This window comes from Artemia sp. Qi Xiang Cuo, chromosome 8, assembly GCF_049724085.1.
Source record: "Artemia sp. Qi Xiang Cuo chromosome 8, ASM4972408v1, whole genome shotgun sequence".
Classification (NCBI taxonomy): Eukaryota; Metazoa; Arthropoda; class Branchiopoda; order Anostraca; family Artemiidae; genus Artemia; species Artemia sp. Qi Xiang Cuo.
In genome coordinates, this window is record NC_142801.1 from 46015261 (window position 1) to 46021467 (window position 6207).

The following is a 6207-nucleotide window of genomic DNA, read 5'->3' on the forward strand; positions in this document are numbered from 1 at the left end:
TCTTCACTTCGTTGAGAAAATTTTAAATTGAACTAGAACTTTTTATCTTCCATGAAAATATTCACAAGTATGGTATTACTTTTTCTATCTTCCACCGAAAAATTTAGAATTGAACTTTAAATTTCTTTATGTCTTTGTGAAATAATGAACTGAAGTGGAAGATTTTTATTTTCTCTGGTGAAATTAGAAATGTTCTGTGTTCTTTGGTAAAGTTCAGAAGAGAACTTGAATTTTTCTTCACTTCATTGAGAAAATTTTAAATTGAACTAGAACTTTTTATCTTCCATGAAAATATTCACAAGTATGGTATTACTTTTTCTATCTTCAACCGAAAAATTTAGAATCGAACTTTAAATTTTTTATTGTGGAAATTAGAATTGAAGTGTGATCTTTGGTAAAATTAAGAGTAGAACTCGAATATACAAGCACAAATTATAACTGTTCCTCTATTATATTAAATTTTATTAAAAATATTTTTAATTTTTTAATAAAAGAGATAAAATAAATATTAAATGACTTGAACATTTTTATATTATTTTTGGGGAAAAAAGAGTCGATAAATAACTTTGTAATTTTCATTGAGAAAATTATGAATTGTTGTTGAACTTTTCTTCTTCCGGGAAAATATTTGGAACAGAACTTTAATTTTTTTCATCTCTTTGAGAAAGGTCGGAATTGAATTTAAGAAGATTTAGAATCCAACTCAGAAAAGCCTGAAATAGCAAACTACACATCCCAAATCATAGGTTTCAGACACTACACGCCTATGAAAGACTAAGAAATCCGGTTATGAAAAGTCGGAAGTAGCAAATTACGCATCCCAAACTATTGGTTTCAGACATCATTCACCTACGAAATACTAGAAAACCTTAGCTCAGAAAAGCCTGAAATAGCAAACTACACACCCCAAATCATAATATTCTGACAACACATACCTATGAAAGGCTAAGAAACATAGCTCAGAAAAGTCGAATATAGCAAACTACACATCCCAAATCATATGTTTCAGACACTATACACCTATGAAAGACTAAGAAATCCAACTCAGAAAAGCCCGAAATAGTAATTTACATATCCCAAATCATAAGTTTCAGACAGCATTCACCTACGAAATACTAAGAAACCTTAGCTCAGAAAAGTCTGAAATAGCAAACTACTCATCCCAAACTCGAAGTTTCAGACAACAAACACCTATGAGTGACTAAGAATCCTAGCTCTGAAAAGTCCAAAAAGCAAACTACACCTCCCAATTCATAATTTTCTGAAAGGACACAAATATGATAGTCTAAGAAATCTAGCTCAGAAAAGTCAAAAATAGCAAATTAACCATCCCAAATCATCGGTTTCAGTCAAAACACACCTATGAAAGACTAAGAAATCCAACTCAGAAAAGACACAAATAGCAACCCACACATCCCAAATCATAGGTTTCAGACACCACACACCTACGAAAGACTAAGAAATCCGGTTATGAAAAGTCGGAAATAGCAAATTACATATCCCAAATCATAGGTTTCAGACAACAAACACCTATGAAAGCCTAAGAAATCCAACTCAGAAAAGTCAAAAGTAGCAATCCACCCACCCCAAATCATAGGTTTCAGACACTACACACCTATGAAAGACCAAGAAATCCAGCTCAGAAAAGACTGAAATAGCAACCCACACATCCCAAATCATAGGTTTCAGACAACACACACCTACGAAAGACTAAGAAATCCGGTTATGAAAAGTCGGAAATAGCAAATTACAAAACCCAAACAATAGGTTTCAGACAACACACACCTAAGAAATACTAAGAAACCTTAGCTCAGAAAAGCCTGAAGTAGCAAACTACACATCCCAAATCATCGGTTTCGGACAACACACAGCAACGAAAGACGGGTGCACGGGGAGAGCCTTTGAGGGTCTGTGGGTCCCTTGAGGGTCGGTGGTCCTTTGGGAGCTCGGGGGGGGGACCTTTGGGGACCGGGGGATGGGCTTTGGGGACCGGTGGAGGGCCTTTGGGACCCCGTTGGTCCTTTGGGAGCTCGATGGGCCTTTGGGTGACCGGAGGAGGACCTTTGGGGCACTGTGGTGGGCCTTTGGGGGCATCGGAGTGGCTCTTTGGGAGCCCGGAGGGACCTTTGAGGACCCGGGAGGGCCTCTGGGAGTCTCGGTGGGCCTTTGGGGGTCCGGAGGAGGCCCTTTGAGGACCGGTGGAGGGCCTTTGGGACCCCGGTTGGTCCTTTGGGAGCCCGAGGGACCTTTGAGGACCGGGGGAGGGCCTCTGGGGTCCGGGGGCCCTTTGGGGGTCCGAGGGGCCCTTTGAGGACCAGAGGAGGGCCTTTGAGGGTCTGAGGAGGGCGTTTTGGGGGCTGGGGCTCTATGGGAGCTTGGGGGACCTTTGAGTACCGGGGACTTCCTTCGGGGTTGTGGTGGGGGGATCGGAACCCTTTTGGGTTGTGGTAGGGGACCTCACAACACTGTTCAAATGGAACTTGTGTATTATAACGACCACAGAGTTTCACCCTCAAATTCTCTTCTAAAACCTTTCTTAAAATCTTCTTTCAAATGTCTCTAACTGTTTCGCCGAAATAATCCCATAAAATGGATAAAACCGTTTCGCCCAAATAATCCCTAAACGTAATTTCAGCGTGTTCCTTTTGTATGGCATCTGTGCGCTAACGCATTTCAAATTTCTAGGAAACCCTTTCCTACGTTAATCTCTTCATCTCATAAATTTTCCTAGCTAAACTATTAGGGTTTCGTTAGAATATCAATTTACCTCTCCGACTTAAAGCTCCGTGAAGCCGTATTTAAAAATAGAATTTCTATCTCTTTAGACTCCTGCATAATTCCAAGATAACAAGTGATGTCAATTATAATTCCTGACACTAAAGATCAATGAAGCCCTATTTGAAAATAGAATATTAATTTTTCTCTCTGACCTAAAGGACGTTTATCCCTCAGACCTAAGATTAAAGAAGCTTTTTTGTTTCATAATTCCCCACGCTCGTGAATCAATAATTTCCCCTAGCGATTATGTAAATCAAGTTCACAGGTGCTACTCGTGACAGGACCACGTGGTTTATGGTTTTCCAAGTGAGAAAGTTCCTGTTTTTTCATTCTCACTGAGAAAACCATAAAACAGACATAAATGTGAGAAAGTTACTGTTTTTTCAAATTCTCACTGACAAAAACCATAAAAAACATACAAAAATGTGAGAAAGTTCCTGTTTTTTCAAATTATCACTGACAAAAACCATAAAAACATACAAAAATTTGAGAAAGTCACTGTTTTTCAAATTATAACTTACAAAAACCATGAAAACAGACATAAATGCGACAAAATTCATGGTTTTTCAAGTGAGAAAATTCCTGTTTTTTCATTCTCACTGAGAAAACCATTAAACATCCATGAAAACAGACATAAATGTGAGAAAATTCATGTTTTTCAAATTCTCACTGACAAAAACCATAAAACATCCATAATTTGATGTTGACATCCGAGAAAAACATCAAATAAATCGACCAACACACATATCCATCCATAAAACATCCATAATTTGATGTTGACATCCGAGAAAAACATCAAATAAATCGAACAACACACATAACCATCCATGAAAACAACCATAAATGCGACAAAATTCATGGTTTTTCAAGTGAGAATTTCAACTGTTTTTTCATTCTCACTGAGAAAAACCATAAACCACGTGGTTCTCGTGTCAATATATGGTGTTAAAAAAGTTGTAGGTGGCAGCAGGGGTGAGGGACACGAGTATAAGACCCCTCTCTACTTACTTAGTCGATGAGAAGATTCATCACAAATCATCCAGAAGAAAACACTCAAAAACCACTTGAAAACTCGTTCAAGTTCCAATTGCTAAGACTTGAAACCAGGAGGAGTTTCAAACATCATTGGTAAATCAGCACCTGAGTAGACTAAACTCCAAATGAAAGCAATATTGACGACAATTCTGTCAAAGACTCAAATTAAATCAGTGGAAAAAAAATCCAATTTTCCAACGGGAACAACATGATTATCGTCCGGAATGGCAATCCTTCGGACGAGTCCTATTTCATTTCTTGTCAATTGAGTCCCTTTCTAAATTAGAAACTTTCACCGGTGAATGAATAGCCGAGAATAAATTAAATGTGATGAAATAGTCTGCTTAGATCCGTAGCAGGGAAACGAAACGAATTTGTTTCAATCATTTTAAACTTGCAAGATGAAAAGATAGATAGAAATATGCTTCCATCCGTTGCAAAGTTAAATTAATAGTAAAAAGTATTATATTCAATATTAAGTATTTCATCAATTACGCTTCCTACTGACAAAACTTCTTAACCTCAATCAAACAGTTCGTGGTAACGAACTGTAAGTAAGGAGCGACCCGGCTCAATGGTAACCGAAACTCTAGAAAACGGGTTTTTGATGCCAATAGATATATCAAAAGAATCAGATTTCAATGCTGATTTCAAATATATAACTTTCATCAAGTTTAGAGCTACCCATCAAAAGTTACGCGCCTGAGAAAATTTGGCTGATTTTCAAAAAAAGGGGAAAAGACCCCCTAAAAGTTATAGAACCTTAATGAAAATCACACCATCATATTCAGCGTATCAGAGAACCCTACTGTAGAGGTTTCAAGCTCCTATCTACAAAAATGTGGATTTTTGCATTTTTTGCCAGAAGAAAGATCACGGATGCGTGTTTATTTGTTTTTTTGTTTTTTTGTTTTTTTTTTTTTTTTTTACCAGGGGTGATTGTATCGAACCAGTGGTAATATAAAATAGTTGGAGGGCTCATTGGAAAGGAAATTAAAAGTTAAATTTCCCTTTTTAATTTAACAAAAAAATGGATGGCAACTAGGCCCCCTCCCACGCTTATTTTTTTACCAAAGTCACCCGATCAAAATTTTGAGATAGCCATTTTGTTCAGCATGGTCGAAAATATGATAAATATGTCTTTTGGGATGACTTAATCCCCCGAAGTACCCAGAGGGAGGGCTAAAAGATATGAACTTTACCCAATGTTAACATATAGTATTGGTTATTCGGAAGTATACAGAAGTTTTCAGGAGGTTTTTTTCTGCTAGTGGGAGGGAAGGGTGGGGCGGGGGTTATGTTGGAGGATCTGTTCCTGAAGGAAGTTTTCATGGGGGAAGGGAAATTGCCATGAAGGGGGCGCCGGACTTGCCAGCATTATTTATTGGTTATTGGGAAGTATACAACCATTTTCAGGAAGGATTTTTTCTGGAGGGGGGCTAGAGGAGGGAGTTACTCTGGAGAATATTTCCGTGGAGGATGTTTCTTTGGGGTAAGGGACATTTCTATGAAGGGGGCGCCCGATTTCCAAGCATTATTTAAAAAACGATCAGAAATTAAATAAAAAAAAAACCAAGTTTTTTCAAATGAAATGTAAGAAGGAATATTAGAACTTAAAACGAACAGAAATTATAACGTATGTGAGGGGGTTCTCCACCAAGTCAATACCTCGCTCTTTAAGCTACAGTTTTTTTTTTAGTGCTTTCAAAAGAGCTATCTATTCTAATTAAACGGCCTTTGTGATTCAGGGGTTTGTGAATCAAATTTTTTTTTAACTTTTAACGTAAAGAGCTTGGTATTGACTAAGGGCAGAACCCCCTCATATACGTAATAACATATACGTAATAAAAAAAAACAATTAAAAAAACAAGCTATAAGGCTCAATAGTAATCGAAACTTTTAAAAACGGAATTTTGATGTCAATAAATGAATAAAAAGAATGGGCTTATAATGCTGATTCTAAATAAATAAATTTTATTAAGTTTAGTATTACTCATCAAAGACAACAAGCCTGAGGAAATTTACTCGATTTTTTAAACAGGGGGGAAACATCCCCTACAAGTGGAAGAATTCTAATGAAAATCACAACGTCAGATTCAGCGTATCAGAAAACCCTATTACATAGGTTTCAAGCTCATATCTGCAAAAATCTGCAACTTTGAATTTTTGCCAGAAGAAAAATATACGAATATAGAAGTTAGTTACGTAAGTTAATTTGTAAAGACATTCATTTAGCAAAAGAAAAGTAAAATTTTTATGCAAATAAAAGCTGCATTAACTAAAAAACGATCAGAAATTAAATAAAAAAACAAGTTTTTTAAACTGAAAGTAAGGAGCGACATTAAAACTTAAAACGAACAGAAATTATTCCGTACATGAAAGGGGCTGTCCCCT